At 43.9% G+C, this 18,212-nt stretch overlaps 1 protein-coding gene and 1 pseudogene across 2 annotated transcripts in view; one reads left to right on the top strand and one right to left on the bottom strand.

The window, feature by feature from the left end:
• Ranbp10 (RAN binding protein 10) overlaps positions 1–18,212 on the bottom strand; it is a 67,538-nt gene that overhangs the window by 24,322 nt on the left and 25,004 nt on the right. The window lies entirely within an intron of this gene.
• On the top strand, positions 14,180–14,278 carry LOC125613171 (annotated as a pseudogene).

The raw sequence follows: 18,212 nt of genomic DNA, 5'->3' as shown, positions 1-18,212 counted from the left end.
ACATTCTCCTCCTTTGGAGAAGATAAGCACCATCCCCTGGCCACCAAATTATCAACAAAGGCTTACTCCTGGAGTTTTCAAGTAGAGGTGTAGATCACGAAAGGAGAAAACAGATAACACATAAGTAAACAAACTGGCAGACAGAAACATCTGTAGATAAAATGTGCTCTGAAGAAAACAAAGCCAGATGAAGGGCTAGAGATGGGAGTGGGGACAGAACAGATGGGAGAGGTGGTCAGGCTGATTCTTGCTGAGGGGGTGACCCCTGAACAGAGGTCCACTTGACAAAAATGTCAGAAGGAAGAAACTTTGGAGTCAAGGGAGCAAGTTCAGCCCATCTTTGGGACAGAAAAGTCTGAAGGCTGGAGCAGAACGGGTAGGACTGGAGGGGTATAGGTGCTGATGGTATGACAGAAAACAAAGGTGGTGCCCAGGGTCTTTTCCCTTGCAAGTGGTTAGATGGCAGCACCATTTACTAAAAGTCAGAGAAGACAGGCAGAAACGGCAGGCCTTTTATAAATCTCAGGCTTGAGTCGTTGTCTTGGACATTGAATAGGTGGGTGGCTATTACAAGGCAGGAAAGATGATGGCAGGACCAGGCACTTCATGGCTCTGTACCTGATGCAGACAGTGTGATGGGGAATGCTCACTAGACAAGCAGTGGTATGGACAGAAAACTCCACACAAGGATGATCCTGTGTGTCACATCTGTTATGCAAGTGACTCCGAGTGAAGTCACTGGAAGATTTTCTTACTGTATTGTCCTAATACAAAGGCTTTGTCTTTTCCTTAGGAGAAAAAATTAGGCTAGCCAAGGACTGAAAAGGACAGAACAGACACATGCTAGAAGAACCAAAGAACTGAGGAGATGTTAAAGGATATGCTGTTGCCTAAATGGATTCAGTCCTCCAACCCTCCAAAACACTATCCTCAGGCCTTGGAAGTTATAGTGTGGAGAGGAGCTGGTACAACCAATGCCATTTTTAAGAAATCAGTCTTCATTCTGTAACAGGCCTGTTGTCAGTCTCAGCTTACGATCTCACAGAGGCACGCTTGCCTGTTAGAAACCCTAGCAGGGCATGACTCGGGAGGCTAAAGCAGGAGGATTACAAATTCAAGGCCAGCCTCAGCAATTTGGTAAAAGCCTCAGCAATTTAGGTTTTTAGATTATAAAAAATAAAAAGGTGCCCTGTGAAAAATGCAGCCTGGAAGTCTTTTTATTTTGAAACAGGTCTCCTTAAGCTGCTGAGGCTGACCTAGAAATTGCTATGTTCCTACCTCAGCCTCCTGAGTTATGGGATTACAGTTGAATGCCACTGAATGGGCTCAACAGATCTTAATGACTACTTCTCATCTTTCATGACTTCACTCATATGTTTCCAATCTTCCTACTCCAAGCTAGTTGAAAATAAAAATTACCTAAAAATTACTTTAAAGGTCTAATTTGGCTTTCTCTTTAGAATCCCATAGAGCTAACACAGGACCCTTCCATGCTGGCTCTGGTAAAAGGCACACCTTCTATAATAGATGCTGTGAATCTCCTATTTTTTTTTTTAATGGAACATTCCAAGTTTGTCATGGCACCTGTTGGCAGGAACTCCATTCTGCTCTAGTCAGTCTGCATGGCCTCCCCTAACTTGGTTTTCAAGCCCTTACTGCTTTAGAACATAAAAAGCCCCTGCGTCTAATGTGTTTTTTGGAAATCACAATGCATGAAAATATTAATAAAAGTTAAATGCTCTTCCCTAAATACACACACACACGTATATATACACACACACATATATATGTATTATATATAAAATACACACATATATATAAGCGTATATTTTATATATATATATATATATATATATATATATATATATATAAAATATATATATATATGAATGAGACTAGGGATGTTAACTCAATGGCAAAGCAACAACACTGGGCTCAATTAAAAGAAAGAAAGCCCCCTGGAGCCCTGGATGCCTGAAGGACCTCTGCAGTCTGGTTCTTATCACAGAACTGTCCCTCTCAGATGGCACTGATGCTCAGTGAGCCACATGCCTTCTCAGGAAGTGGGAGAGTGTAGAGCTGTTGGCAATTCTGAAAGCCCTCCAGGTAAGCCACTTTAATGTGGGGCAGGGAAAAGGAAGCTACTCCGACAGAATAAAGTGAGCTTCTCAAAACTGGGTTCCATCAGAAAAATTACAAGAATTCAGGATCTCAGGAGCTGACTTCACCCAAACTATTCTCTATGTATGCATGACAGGGTTCTTTCACCTTGAAAAGCATTTGGGCATAGTACTCCTGGTCCCCTTTACCCAGCCTTCAAGATCAAAGCATGATCGGGGGATAAGCCAGGATCTGTGTGTCCCATTCCCCATCTTTTAGGGGATAGCCCTTTCCCTGTGCCAACCCTGTGACTCCAGTGGGGACTGCTAAACACAGTAGATCCACCCCCAGGGCCACATGACCCAAGCTGGAACAATCAGAAATCTTCGTGGAACTTTCCTGAGGAAGCCTGGAAGAGAGGGGGTTTCAAAGCTCCTTTCTGCCATTATCCCAGTTGAAAGCCAGTTCAAGTGGGGTGTGGTGGTGCACGCCTGTAATCCCAGTGTGTAGGAGGCTGAGGCAGGAGAATCACAAGTTCAAAGCCAGCCTTAGCAACTTAGGAAGGCCCTAAACAACTCAGCAAGACCCTGTCTCAAAATAAAACATAAAAAAAGGACTGGGGATATGACTTGGTAGTTAAGTGCCTCTGAGTTCAATCCCCAGTACCCCAAAAAAGCCAGTTCAAGATACTAAAGCTATAAGCACAAAGCAGAGGAGGCAAGAGACAGAAGAGAGGAAGTCATGGACAGCATTTGGGTCCCCAAGATCTGACATCTGTTCACCCTTCCTGAGGCCTGGGAACTGTACTGGTCAGAGATGGGTTTCTCTTCCTTCATGTAGTCAACATACTCTGACTAAAGGGATCATATCCAAGCATCTTTCTGATCACCTTGCATAACACCTGGCTCACGTGGTACTCATATCTGTTAAAGAGGGCAATGTGGTCAAAGGCTGCAGGAAGTCTGGATACCAGATTGTCAAAGGGTCAGACCACAATGCAACAAACCATGTTGGGCAACACAGGGTTCAATTGAGTTTTGTTGGTAGTCATATTTCATCTTAATTAAAGAAAAACAAAGGTGGGCAAGGTGGTACATGCCTGTAATCCCAACAGCTTTCGAGGCTGAGGCAGGAGAATTGCAAGTTTGAGGCCAGCGTTAGCAACTCAATGAGACCCTGTCTCAAAATAAAAAATAAAAAGGGCTGGGGATACTGGGGATATGGGTCAGTGGTACAGCAACTCTGAATTCAATCCCTAGCAGAAGGAAGGAAGGAAGGGAGGGAGGGAGGAAAGACCAGAACAACAAAACTGTCTCCCTACATGCTCCCACTTATAGAGACTAAAAGTGAAGTCACTTCTGGGCCCAGGAAAAAGGTTTGCAGTCAGATTGTAAACTTACCTCTACTCTCAACAAGTTTCCAGATCTCTCAGTTTCTATATCTTTGAAATAGGGCAGGGCATGCAAATATCCTTAGCAGCTTGATACCCTTCCGAATATGGGAGCCAGTAGCTATGCCTGAGTGTGCCTCCCTTCCAGTCCCACTACCCTCTGTTTTGGAATGGGACACCCACCCCTTGATGATATGCTTGGAAGTGAGGGTTCTCACTCTCACTGTAAGACCAGAGATAGTTGTCCTAGAGGACAACAGGACATGAGGACTGTAAAAGAACCAGCAAGCACCACTGCCTAGGTTAGGCCCTACAAGGAGTCATGTCCAACTGGCTCTGGCTTAGAAGGATGGCTGGGCTATATGACAGAGAATGCTCACAGAGTGTGCCACCCAACTCACCATTCTTCCATCTCCAAAGAGACTTAGAGAGAAAAGACTGTGTCACTCCCAAAGAGAACTGATGGGCAGCCAGCCTGGTGCACACACAGAAAAGCCCAGCCCCTGCTATGCTACAAATCAATTATATGCTAGTAACACAAGGAGAAGCCAAGCCACATTTGGGCCAATGCAGAAGGCCCCAACTGCCCAGTTCAGAAGTTCTGGCAGCACCCACTTCCTCTGCATCATCACTCAATCATGAAGACCCAACAAAGAGCAAGGGTGGCTGAGGAAATGGCTCATCACCTTGGCATTTCCAGACACCATCTCTGGAGGTGGGAAACTCCTCATGGGGCAACCAAGGACTACGGCATGACTGCTCCAGGAATCCATCCATGCCACTGCCATCTGCCACAACACATCAAAGATCTCAGTCCCAGGGTGGTAAGGAAAGGAGAGGACTCTATTGCTATACCATACCAAGTGTACATTAGCCCAGAACCTTGGAAGGGGGCTAGAGTGGAGCTGACCATAAAGTCTGATTCAAGACTGACCAGCACAAAGGGGGCCAGCCCATGCCTCACACACAAACCTAGTCTGAGCAATAGCTAACAAACCATTCATCTCCCCAACAAGCGCATCCATCATCATGGACACTGGGGCCAGGAGACTTGAGTTTGTTTGAAATAGGGTTTCACTTTGTTGTCTAGGCTGGTCTTGAACTTGTGGGCTCAAGTGATCCTCCCACCTCAACCTTTTTATGAATCTCAATTCTGCTACTTAGCTTCTAGTTTCCTTCCTCTGAACTCTTCTTCCAGAGTCAGCAGGATTAATGAGAATGTATGTGGGGGCTCAAGCCCAAGGAGATACTTGCTGGCAAGACTTCCCTTCTCTTAACTATCTCATTTTGTTTTTGAGGTACTGGAGATTGAATCCAGGGTCTTAAACATGCTTGTAAGCTCTCTACCACTAAGCTAAGCCCCCAGTCTTCCCTCACCATCTTGAAGACCAGCTCACTGATCACACTTGGGCACTTGTAGTACCTCCTGCTCCCTTCTGCCCTGAGGGAGCAGGCAGGGGTGAAGCTGGTCACTACCCACCTCTCTTAATAAACAGCCTGAATAGGCCATCAGCTATAGCCCCAAGCTGGTTCTGCTCTTGCTTGTCCCCAGTATCCTAGGGAGGCCACTGGCCCTGGGAGTACTCAGTAGAGCTCAAGGTCCATGCCCAGTGGCTCTTAATGTCACTCTCGAGACCAGCTATGGAGGAGAAAGTGTGGGCTGGTTAACCAAAAGGCTTTCTGAGGCTAGAGCTGTGATGCAGAGAGCCCACGTGGCATGGAAGACATTATGGTAGGGCTATTCCATGAGCCACCCCTCTTCAGAAATCAGCAGGACATATGCTTGCCCCATAACCTTAAATGTCTTAAAAAATCTGACAGGCCCACTCCCTGGAACAGCTTGACAATACATAATGGACAAACAGAAGAGATTTTTCTCATTCAGCAAATGCCATGGTGTAGCAGAGAACAGCTTTGTCATACAACTCCCATGGTTGTTACCCTGAGCTTCTAGACTCTTAGGTCAATGAACAGGATCAAGGTAACCCCAAAGCTATGCCTCTGACAGCTACAGGCAGGAGGGTGCATCGGCAATGGAAATCACTGTAAAGAGGGCAGGATAAAAAGGCTGCCTCTGCAGGTAGCTAATGACAACAGGGGCTGACACCAGGTGTGGCACACCTTCCCACAGGCTTCCAGGCCGCCTACTAAGACAGAGCTCAGGTGTCAACTTGAAGCCATGGACAGGGCAAAGGATGATACAGCTAGAACCTATGTAGAAAGGTGCCTTCCACAGATCATATGTGTCATTCCTGATGGCCAGAGAAGCCTAAGGGCAGCCAAAGGGTGTAGCTGGGTCTACATGCCAGTAATCTCAGATATCTGCTACAGAAAGCCACCTGATACTGGTATTTGCTCCAGGCAGACACCTTTCACGGAACATGATGCACTCATAGGAGAATAGAGAGGGAAACATTGAACACCCTGTTGTTTACTGTCAGTGCTTGACACACCAGCAGATGCTAGCCTCCGCTCTCTCTTGAACCTGGCATGGCCCTGTATTCTGCCTAGATCTCTGCTATCAGTGGTTCTCTCCCATGGCATGTGCAGATGTAAAATATCAGCTCTATGCAGAATGTGGCCCACCTAGTAGAAGCAGGTGCCAAGTGGGCCTATTTTCCTCACAGGCCAATCAGAGAGGGCTTGGTAAGATGGGCTTTAGGAGAGGGAAGAGCTGATTTGACCATCCTGTGAAAGGAAAGCAGAAAGCCCCCAAACCCATGCCCCTCCCTTCTCTCCCTTCCTCCCTAGACCAGGTCCTAGCTGCCAGACACCACCTGATTCAGGAAATATGCCTTGCACTCTCATACCCCAGCTGTGGTTCTTCTAGTTACTCCTCTGCCAACAGTTACAATCAAGGAAAGTGAGGCTCAGTGGGCCTGTGCTCTCCTTTGAGGGGCTGTAGTAATTAAGGTAATATGTGCCACACCACAAGAACAGCTGCCTTGCCAGAGAAAAGGCAAGGAGGATGACACCAGTTACCCAGCTTTGATGCAGACTGCCCTCCTGTCAACACGGCCCGTCTCCCTGCCTCTGTCAGTGGCACATGACATAGAAGCAAGATTTGACCTTCCTTCCATCCTCAAAATCACTTAAACTTGGGAGAAGTCCAAACCCCATTCTCTATGTACAATCTGGCCTTTCTCTCCCTGCTTCCCCAACCTAGATATCCCAGCACCTGGCCTTCCCTGCCAGCTCCCCAAGGTGAGGGTGGGGCCACAGGTACACTCACCCTGTGTATCAACTTGCCCTGCTTCCGAGTCATTTAGCCACAGGTTCCGGTATTCTAATTTGGGGGCCAAACCTGTTCCTTAGTTTGGCATTTAAGGAGGCCAAAGAACACCTTGAAAAGATAAACCTCCAAACTTCTACATCTTCCAACAGAAACCTCTGCTGGGCTGGGCCTGATGGAGCATACCTATAATCACAGCAGCTCGGGAGGCTGAGGCAGAAGGATCACAAGTTCAAAATTAGCCTCAGCAACTTAGCAAGGCCCTAAGCAACTCAGTGAGAACCTGTCTCTAAATCAAATATTTAAAAAGAGCTGGGGAGGTCTGGGATTGTGGCTTAGTGGCAGAGTGCCTGCCTCATACACGTGAGGTACTGGATTTGATTCTCAGTACCACATAAAAATAAATAATAAACAAAATAAAGATATTGTGTCCATGTATAACTAAAAAAAAAAGTTGTTGTTGTTTTTTTAAAGGGGGAGGGGACCAGCGCGAGACCCAGCAGCCAGCAGAGTCGCCTCTGCAGCCACATGCAGAAGGCATCGGGAGGCGTCCGAGACAAGATGAAGCTCATCATCCTGGAACACTATTCACAGGCCAGTGAGTGGGCGGCCAAATACATCAGGAACTGCATCATCCAGTTTAACCCAGGACCAAACAAGTACTTCACCATGGTTCTCCCAACTGGGAGCACCCTGGCTTGGCTGCTATAAGAAACTGATTGAGGGCACTCAGCAGGTAGAGCACTCTGCACGTGTGAGACCCTGAGTTCGATCCTCAGCACCACATAAAAACAAGTAAATAAAATAAAGGCATTGTGTCCATCTACACCTGAAAAATAAATACTTTTTTTTTAAAAAAAAAGGAAACTGATTGAGTACTATAAGAATGGAGACCTGCCAACCGTGGTGGCCCACGCCTATAATCCTAGCAGCTCAGGAGGCTGAGGCAGGAGGATCACGAGTTCAAAGCCAGCGTCAGCTATTTAGCGAGGTGCTAAGCAACTCAGGGAGAGCATGTCTTTAATAAAATACAAAATAGGGCTGGGGATGTGGCTCAGTGGTCAAGTGCCCCTGAGTTCAATCCTCAGTAACTAAAAAAAAAAAAAAAAAAAAAAAAAATTCACATATTTCCTTTAAATATGTGAAGACGTTCAACATGGACAAGTATGTGGGCCTTCCTTGGGACTACCCAGAGAGTTACCACTCCTTTATGTGGAACAAGTTCTTCAAGCACATTGATATCCATCCAGAGAACACCCACATTCTGGATGGGAATGCAGTTGACCTGCAGGCTGAGTGTGATACCTTTGAGCAGAAGATCAAGGCTGCAGGCAGGATTAAGCTGTTTGTTGGAGGGATCGGCCCTGATGGACATATTGGCTTCAATGAGCCAGGTTCCAGCCTAGTGTCCAGGACTCGTGTAAAGACATTGGCCATGGACACCATTCTAGCCAATGCTAGGTTCTTTCTTTCTTTCTTTTATTTTTTAGTTGTAGTTGGACACATTACCTTTATTTATTTATTTTTAAGTGGTGCTGAGGATTGAACCCAGGGCCTTGCACGTGCTAGGCAGGCACTCTGCCGCTGAGCCACAACCCCAGCCCAATGCTAGGTTCTTTGACGGTGATCTTGCCAAGATGCCCACCATGGCCCTGACAGTGGGTGGGCACTGTCATGCATGCTAGAGAGGTGATGATCCTCATCACAGGCGCTCACAACACTTTTGCTGAACCATATGTGGACCGTGTCTGCCTTCCAGTGAACCATATGTGGACCATGTCTGCCTTCCAGTGAACCATATGTGGACCGTGTCTGCCTTTCAGCAGCATCCCTGCACCGTGTTCATGTGTGATGAAGATGCCACCTTGGAGGTGAAAGTGAAGACTGTCAAGTATTTCAAAGGTTTAATGCTTATTTATAACAAGTTGGTGGACCCCCTGTATAATATCAAAGAGAAAGAAATTGAGAAAAGCCAGTCTCCTAAGAAACTATACAGTATTAGCCCATGCTGGGACCTACTATCAGTACCTCATAGGAAATTTTCTTTAGGAGGACAGAATTGTTTTTCTTTAGTCCAGTATGGTTACTGCAGTAAGTAGGTGAATTTACTCTTCTTGGTTCTGAGGCTAGACGCCTTGTCATGGAGTTCAGCTGTCGAATGATATGTAACTTAATCAGAAACAATCTCTGAATAGTGTTCTCCACCATTTTGATGTTCACCACACCCATGTTAGGGCTTCTTGGCTTTTTGTTCTGCCGTAGCCACTGTTCACAAGTACAACACACTCCTGTGAGGAATTTCTGTCCTTATGTGCACCTATTCTCAAATGGGTGGGAATTAGGGGCTTGTATATTTTGGACTCAATCTCTTTGAAGTCTTGAGACCTCCTCTTGAGCAGGAGGAGGAGAACTTAATGTGAGAACTGCTGCTTCAGGTTAAGGTGTAAACTTGATATCTTGATATCTAAATGACATACAAGGTAGCAGCTTCTCTGGTACCACAAGTACCACAGAAAGAAAACTGTTCCTTACTTTCTTTCCCCAAGTTGTTTTTCTATTCTCAAGGTGGCTTTTCCATGAAGTGGGAGGACTCCTTGGAGGAGGATTTGGGTGGCTGGGGCTAAAGAGGTAGCTTTTGCTATTAAGTCCAAAGCCTCCAGGGGTCCATCCATGATAAATTTCTCTCCCTTTGGGGACCCAAAAGGAGAGAGGTAGAAACCTTTGTCCTCTAGAGCCCTGTGTTTTTGTGAGAGGTCTCTTTTACACACTCATCAGTAAGGAGGAGACACACCAGGGCAACAGACACTTCTACAACTTTAGTGTTGTGATCAGACAAGGTGATGGGGTAGAAAGCAGCTCTGTTTTGAGTTTAGTCACTACACACAAGTGCCATACTCTCCTGCCTCCCTCAGAGTTGAGTGCCGAGGCCACACACCAGATACTTCTAGTATTGTTGCCCCATTTAACATACCCTGCTTCTTTAACCCTCTCAGGTTTGTGTGGTAGGATCTGATGTTGTCAGAACATCAAGAATTATAAGCCTGGGCTGGGGATGTGGCTCAAGCGGTAGTGCGCTTGCCTGGCATGCGTGCGGCCCGGGTTCGATCCTCAGCACCACATACAAACAAAGATGTTGTGCCCACCGATAACTGAAAAATAAATATTAAAATTCTCTCTCTCTCTACCTCTCTCTCTCTTTAAAATAAAAAAAGATATTAAAAAAAAAAAAAAAAGAATTATAAGCCTGGGCTGTGGATGTGGCACTTGCCTAGTGTACATTAGGCCCTGGGTTCTGTTTCCAGCACCACAAAAAAATAACTTGGAAAAACAAAAACCCTTTGCTCCTTTGTCCTTCAGTTCTCCTTCCCAAATATTTTGTTTCTATTCTCCTTTTATGCCCCTAAGCCTTTGTGGAGTGGTTGCTGTCTCAGCCTCTCTGTTCTTGTGCCTGTTTGAAGCTACTGCTGCCGATTTCTGGGAAAATTCTGGCTCAGGCCTCTCTTTAAGTGCTGCCTTTGGCACCAGCATCTCATCCTTTAGCTTTTATACGTGATTGTGCTGTCATTCTATGTTAAGCTAATCAGTCAGTGGACTTGTTTACAATGTGATATTTTCTATTAAATCCAATATTTTCCAAAAAATTAAAAATAAAATATAAAGGGGGAGTGTTGGGAATATGGTTCAGTGGTAAAGTACCCCCCAGGTTCAATCCCTGGTACCAAAAAAGAAAGAAAGAAACCTCTGCCAATGCAAGCTAAGACATACCACATGCTCCCAAGAAAGTCTGAGTACCATAGCCTCATGGGTGAGGCTCCTATTATCGTCGGCCCCAATTGAGACCCCAGAGTGCCTGCCCTTTCCCTAGAGGCAGAGATGTCCTCACAGAGCTAGTACAGCCTACAAGAAAGTACTGGAAACATCAACATCCTGATTGTTTCACCATCTTCTTCCACAATTCCACTCCTGCTATATGTCTACCCAAATATAGAAAACATGAGCACATGAGGGAAAATGTGGTTTCAATGATAGCTAATTCCACTCTGATATGCAAGTATTCATAAAAGAACTTTAGCTTCGTATGGTGATACATGCCTGTAATCCCAGCAACTTGGGAGGCTGAGGCAGGAGGATAGCAAGATCGAGGCCAGTCTGGACAACTCAGTGAAGCCCTGCCCTAAAATAAAGTAAAAAGGCCAGGCATAGTAGAGCATGACTGTAAACCCAATAACTCGGGAGACTGAGATAGGTAATAGAGTTGCTAGGATGCAAATACAACTCGGGAGGCTTAATTGTTTAAGGCCAGCCTCAGCAAATAAGCAAGGTCCTAGGCAACTTAGTAAGACTCTGTCTCAAAAATAAATAAATAGATACATAGATAGATAGGGCTAGGAATATGGCTCAGGGTTACGTGTTCCTGGGTTCAATCTCTAGTATCTAATAATAATAATAATAATAAATTAAAAGATAGGCTAGGGATGAAAGCTCAGAGGTATAGCAACACTAGGTTCAATCCCCAGTATTACAAAAAAATCAAATAAATGGGGCTGAGGATATAGCTCAGAGATACAGTATCCCTGGATTCAATCTCTATTACCAAATAAAAAATTGTTTTTTTAAGAATAAAACTAAATAAATAGCCAGGTACAGTGGCACACGCTTGTAATCCCAGTAGCTCAGGAGGCTGAGACAAGAGGATGGAGAGTTCAAAGCTAGCCTCTGCAAAAGCCAGGCGCTAAGCAAGAAAGTGAGACACTGTCTCTAAATAAAATATAAAATAGGGATAAGGATGTGGCTCAGAGGTTGAGTGCCCTGAATTCAATCCCTAGTACAAAAAAAAAAAAAAAACCAACTAAATTAAAAAAAATTTTTAACTGAATATGTACTTCTTCAGGCAGAAAAAAATAATCTTTCCCATTAATAACAATAGCTAACATTCACACACATCTTTTATGTCAGGTACTATTCTAAGCACTTTATAGGAATTAACTCATTAATTTTCAATATCCTATGAGTTATATACAAATAACACTTCCATTTTACAAATGGGGAAACTGAAGCAGCAAGAAGTTAAGTAACCACTCCTGGCAGAGTTGCTAGGATGCAAATACAATGAGGTTCCAAAGTCCATGTTCTTAGCCACTGAGCCTTACTGATTCACAAGCTAAGAATATCAATCAGAAGACCATGGAAGCTTCACAGCCCTTGAGGTCTATCTCCCCACAAGACCAAATGTGAGCTAGCTATTGATTCAATGACACACAGAAAAGAGGATGGTCACTCCTCATCCAGGGAGAAGGTGGTGGCAGAGTCCCATGCAGAATCAGCGCCACAATGGTTAGAGCAGTGGGATAAGGCTGAGTTCCAAAATGAAGGCAGACTACAGGCCTATGGTACCTGGCTCAAGACTGGTTCCAGAACCACAGTCGGCTGACAAGCCCATCAAGTTGAGGTAAAGCCCAACAAAATGCAGGAACAGCCTCATTCCAAAACTCAAGTATGTCACGTCAGGCACTGTGCTCAATGTCGGGGGATAGGGATGAATAGATGTGGTCCAAGTCCCAAGGAACTCACCAACTCAGTAGATGTAAAAGAGTCATATAAAGCAAGGTAGCAAGGATCATCACAGGCAAGGTTATAGCAGGGGTCTAGGAGGAAGGGCACTGTTCAGAGCAAGAACAGCATTTGCCAAGTGGCATAGTGGGGAATGTCAACAGCACATGGTGTGCAGTGAGGGCAGAGGTGGATAAAGATGAAGCTGAACAAGAGACTGTATCCTTAGGACAGAGGAATCAGAGGCCCAAAGAAGGCAAGAGGAATAGTGCAGAGAGTAGAGAGCAGAGGTTTGAGGTATAGACATCAATCAGGAGGCCATGAAAACAGCCAGTGGAAAAGTAATGGCAAGAGAGATGAGGAAGGGGCAGAATCATAGGATGAGGGATGGATGGAACAATGAGGAGCCTACTTGGAGATCATGGGGACAGTGAATATTAGTAAAGATAGTGAGCATGCAAAGTACTAGACTTTGTAGGAAAATAACCTCAGTTTGGGGCAAGCAGGTTCACTGTCTGCTGAAACTTAAGCAAAGAACTGAGGTTTCAGGAAGGGTAATCTGCTCAAATATAAAGTGGAATCAGTTGAGTTGAATCTTCCTGCTAGGAGGGTCCCTTGATGCCCTTTTGGGGCCCGCCCAAGTCCAGGCAACCACTTACAAGCCACAAAGGAGCCCTCTGGGTCCCTCAAGGAAAGTCAAGTACTACTGCCAATACTTCCCTACCCACTTCACACAACTCCCATAGTTGATCAGGACCTAGACCTAAAAAGTCTAGAGAAATGAGTAACTTAGGATAGAGGAGGAAAGGAGAGAAAGATGATCCTCCATAGTCTGGAAGCACATACTTCAGAAAGAAAGGGGCATAGGCTTTCAGGTCAGTCTGGCATTAGTTCTGGTTGGTTTCACACACTCAAAACAATGAGGTCCATAACAAAAGTTCCAAGCCTAGAGCCTTCCTTCCTCACAAGCTTCTCTTCTAAAGGCTCATAAGAGACAGAACGAAAAGCTGAAGACCAGATGCTTCTCAATAGCAGCAGCTGAGCAGACCAAGACCAGACTTCCTGATTTAATCTCTTTTCTTGGAATGACTCAGACAAGGTCTATTTGACTCATGCTCTCCCACTTGCTCCTAAAGTCACAGAGACTCAGCATCAAAATGGCTACTTCAGATCATTTTACAATAAAAGCATTCTTGCAATAAATGGTCAGCAATGCTCTGGAGGTACACTACTAGGAGCTTCAGTCCAATCATCCACTACTTCAGATCCCAGCCTGAATGTTACTTCCTCAGGAAGGCCTGAAACCAGCACACTCTCAAGGCACTGACCAAAGTGCGAAAGGTCCCTTGCAGGGTTATAAGCTAATGTATGTCCCCCCACTGGGAAAAGTTCATAGAGATAGGACCAAGTCTATTTACCCTAGGCTGGTCTCAGTGCCTGATACGTAGTAGGTACACAATAAACTCACAGTCATCGTGGTTATGTTGAAATAAGATGCTTTCGGTAAGAACAGAAAGATCCTAGAACACAGGGGCAACTTGGTCACCAGCAGCTCCAACAGAAGCAAAGTGCCTGAGTGGCCTGAAAGATTCTATGTTCACCCATTGCCATGATGGTATGAGAGGACAGCCTTCCAAACTCTTCATGGAGAAAATAACTGCCTGGTGACAGTTCTCTAGAAGCAACACAAGGAGCCTTCTTAGAGATGCCAATGCTGCTGTTCTCAACCAAAGCCCAGTCCAAAGAAGACAGACCTCCAAGGAAATGGGAATTCCCCTGACAAGTTTCCCTGTAATGCTGGAAGGGCCACCCCACAGGACTACTCCAGGGCACCCTTAGCCCAAGATCAAGAGTGATCCTTTCCATTCTATTGGCCCCTTTCAGGATAAAAGAACATTGCTTTTTGCTTGCTTCAGCAGCATATATACTAAAATTGGAATGATACAGAGAAGATTATCATTCTGTGCAAGAATGACACGCAAATGCATGAAGCATTCCAAATATTTTTTTAAAAAATGCTTAGTAAGAGCTAAGCTTTTAAAAATAAGATATTTACCATTAATAAAACCTGTGGTATACTATTAAAAAAAAAAAAAAAAAAAAAAAGAACATTGCCTGCCATCACTTAGAATGAATGCTAAAGCAGCAGCCTGTTACTTGTCTCCAACCAACAATCCAGGCTGGCTGCCAGGACTCTAGGAGGGATTCCCAGGGCACCTCACTCCTACAACCAGCCAGAGGGCTTGATGCATCCCCTACATTTCAGTTCTTACACCTGCTGAATTCTTATACTGGCCTGTAGCTCCTCAGTGATACCTGGACATCCAGTGGCTCCTCCTCAGAGAGTTAGGACTGAGCCCCACCTCCCAGTCCTCCTTCTGTGCTAGGCATAATCCATATACCTAGCTATAGGTGACCTGCAGAAAATGGCACAAAGGGCCCTTGTCAACTGCTGGGAACCAGATTGCCAAGAATAAAAGATCCTGGAAAAGAAGGGCTGCCTCCTCAACTCAGAGCAGACCTGCATCCCTGGGGGAGGAGGGCACTCACACTCAGCATTTGGCGTTTCTCAACCCTGCTGTTCCCCACCACTGACCATTTCATTCTAAACAGCTCAGGAAATCACACCATGGGTCTGCAGATTCCAACAGTGCAATATGCAGGAATGGCCCTCTGATGCTATACTCAACACTCCTTGTAAGATAAAACATAAGGAGAGAGTACACATGGTAGAGGGAAGATACCAGAGAGGCTGTGACAACTAAGCAGTCAGAGCAAATCCCATTTCACAGACTATTTCTTTACTTAAAAAAAAAAAAAAAAAAATAGCAAAAGCAACTGAAAAACCAAGGGCTGTGTTCATCCTTTCCTTTAAAACTTTCTCTTCTTGGAAGGACAAATGGACAACCACCCACATACTGAACATCTTAATGCAGATTCAATAAATCATGAAAAACAAATATGGCAAGGAAAAAACATGATAAAAATTAATGTGGGGGCTGGGGTTGTGGCTCAGTGGTAGAGTGCTCACCTAGCATGCATGAGGCACTAGGTTCGATCCTCAGTATCACATAAAAATAAAAAAATAAAGATATGTGCCCACCTAAAACTAAAAAATAAATATTTAAGAAAAAAAATCAATGTGAACTTGAGCTCTGAGACCACAAGGCAAGCACAACTGCTCCTGTGGACATGTTAATACAGAAATACAAACTCCTCTTTCAAAAACACAACATGGTTTTGATTCCTCACCTTCATTCAACCAACCCCAATTACTAGATGCCTACTCAAGGCCAGCAGGACTATCCCATTACAACAGGTATAAAAGATCCCATGTCCTGCAAAAAACTGAAGTTGGTGCACAGGACTCTGGCCACGTGGGGCAGTGTCAAGGAGTCCAGGAAATCCTACTCCCTGCTGCCCAGCTCCTGGGGGCTCAGGAAGGGAGGACAAAGAAGAAGTTCAGCAGTCTTCCCTCTGCCCTGTCCTGGGAACCTTCAGACACACAGTTCCTCTTAGCTAGGTTTTGGCCCTGTTCCCCATGGGAAGGCTAAAACCAGCAAAGCTGATAGTCCATGTCCATGCCTACAGTCAGTGCCCACAGCAGTAGCCTCCCTCTCCTTCTCCTGCTCCCACACTCTCTAGCACACCTTTTCTCAGCTCCAGTTAGAGTCCTACACTGGCTGCTCTGCCACTCTTTTTAAAAAAATTTTTTTGGGGGAGGGGTACCAAGGATTGAACTCAGGGGTACTTTGCCACTGAGTCACATCCCCATCTCTATTTTGTATTTTATTTAGAGACGGGGTCTCACTGAAATGCTTAGCGCCTGCCTAGCCATCGCTGAGGCTGGATTTGAACTTGCGATCCTCCTGTCTCAGCCTCCTGAGCTGCTGGGATTACTACTCTTATAGGAGGATTCCACCCACCATCTTCTCTGCCCAGCACTAGTCATCTGGCCCATGGCTGCTCAAATCTTCCAACTCAAAGTCCCTGACTTGGCACAAGACTCCAGGTAACATCATTTCCAAGACTCTTTTCACCTCTGGTATACAAATCTATAAAACATAGAAGATTTTTTTTTAAAAAAACCCAAGTATATAGAAAATTATATGATAGATCAGGAACAAATCCAATACTATATATTTTATAAAAAACTTACTGCAATTGAGTATAAATCACCAAGTACTTGTTTAGAGGCAAATAATATTATATTTCCTGAAAATGATAAAATAAAGTGAGATTCTGCCAATTAAAGATATAATTCGTGGGCTGGGGCTGTAACTCAGTGGTAGAGCACTTGACTTGTAGGTGTGAGACCCTGGGTTTGATCCTCAGCGCCACATAAAAATAAATAAATAAATATATTGTGTCCATCTACAACTAAAAAAAATTTTTTTTAAAAAGATACAATTTGTGTGTATACAGTGCTGAGGCTCCATCCCACAGTATCACACATCCTAGCCAATTACTCTAGCACACAAATACAACCTTAGTCCTAAACATGTAATTAAATAATGTTCAACCATGTGAGAATTACAGAGCAATTTATTCTCTTCAAAGTAATCTTGGTAAGCAAGAAATTTCAGAATAAAGAGTATAATAAATATACTAAAATGAAAACCTAAATTGATAAATCAAAATTTATGAATAGATATAGAAAAATCTAAAAGAAATGTCTAATGATAAGCATTTACTCTTATTAGCAAATATTAAAATATGATGTCATAATTATACCTAGAATGAGGGGATATAATGTAATAATAGTCAAAGGAAAGATGGATAAGGAAAGCAAAAGCAGAAGCATAAAGCCTCAACAAAATACTAGCAAGATGAATTCTGCAACATACAAAGAAGACTCTAATAAAACATCAATGGGGCTGGGGTTGCGGCTTGGTGGTACAGCACTTGCCTAGCAGGTGTGAGGCACTGGATTCAACCCTCAGCCCCACATAAAAATAAATAAAATAAAGGTATTGTGTCCATCTATAACTAAAAATGTTTTTTAAAAAATCAATACATAAAGATAAGTTCTAGGGGCTGGGGATGTGGCTCAAGCGGTAGCGTGCTTGCCTGGCATGCGTGCGGCCCGGGTTCGATCCTCAGCACCACATACAAAGAAAGATGTTGTGTCCGCCGAAAACTAAAAAATTAAAAACTAAAATTTAAAAATTTAAAAAATTCTCTCTCTCTCTTAAAAAAATTCTCTCTCTCTTAAAAAAGACTTTAAAAAAAAACTATAAAATGTGTTGTTTTTTTTTTAAAAGATAAGTTCTATTTTATACATTTGTAATAAATAACCCAAAAATGAAATTAAGAAAACATGTTCATAGTAGCATGATGAGTAAGATACTTGGGAATAAATTTGACAGGCCTATGGTAAAATGTTTGCCTCGCAAATGTGAGGCCTTGAGGTGGACCACAGTACCACAAAAAAAAAAAAAAGGAAGGAAGGAAAAAATTAAATTGAACCAAAGAAATGCAAAACTTACACCCTGAAAACTATAAAACATTGCTGAAAGAAATTAAAATAGATCTAAATAAAGGGGGAAATATCCCATGTTTATGGATCAGAATACTGAATATTTTTAAAACGGCAATACTTCCCAAAATGATGTACAGATTTGATGCCATCTTTATCAGAATCCCAGCTGACTTTTTTTGTTTGGGGGGAAAAGGGCAGTACTAGGGATTTAACCCAGGGGTGCTCTACAATGAGCTACATTCCCAGCCCTTATTTATTCTAAGACAGGATCTCACTAAGTTGCCCAGGCAGGCCTTGACCTTGCAATCCTCCTGCCTCAGTATTTATACCAAGTCCCAGCACTATCCTTAATAAAAAAAATATAAGATAGAAGCAAGAAAAGAAATGTCCTGCCCCGTCAATAGTACAGTCATGCCAGGCACATGATGGCACACACCTGTAATCCCAGAGAATTGGAA

This window comes from Marmota marmota, unplaced genomic scaffold (assembly GCF_001458135.2).
Source record: "Marmota marmota marmota unplaced genomic scaffold, marMar, whole genome shotgun sequence".
Lineage (NCBI taxonomy): Eukaryota > Metazoa > Chordata > Mammalia > Rodentia > Sciuridae > Marmota > Marmota marmota.
This window is presented reverse-complemented; position numbering and strand designations above follow the sequence as displayed.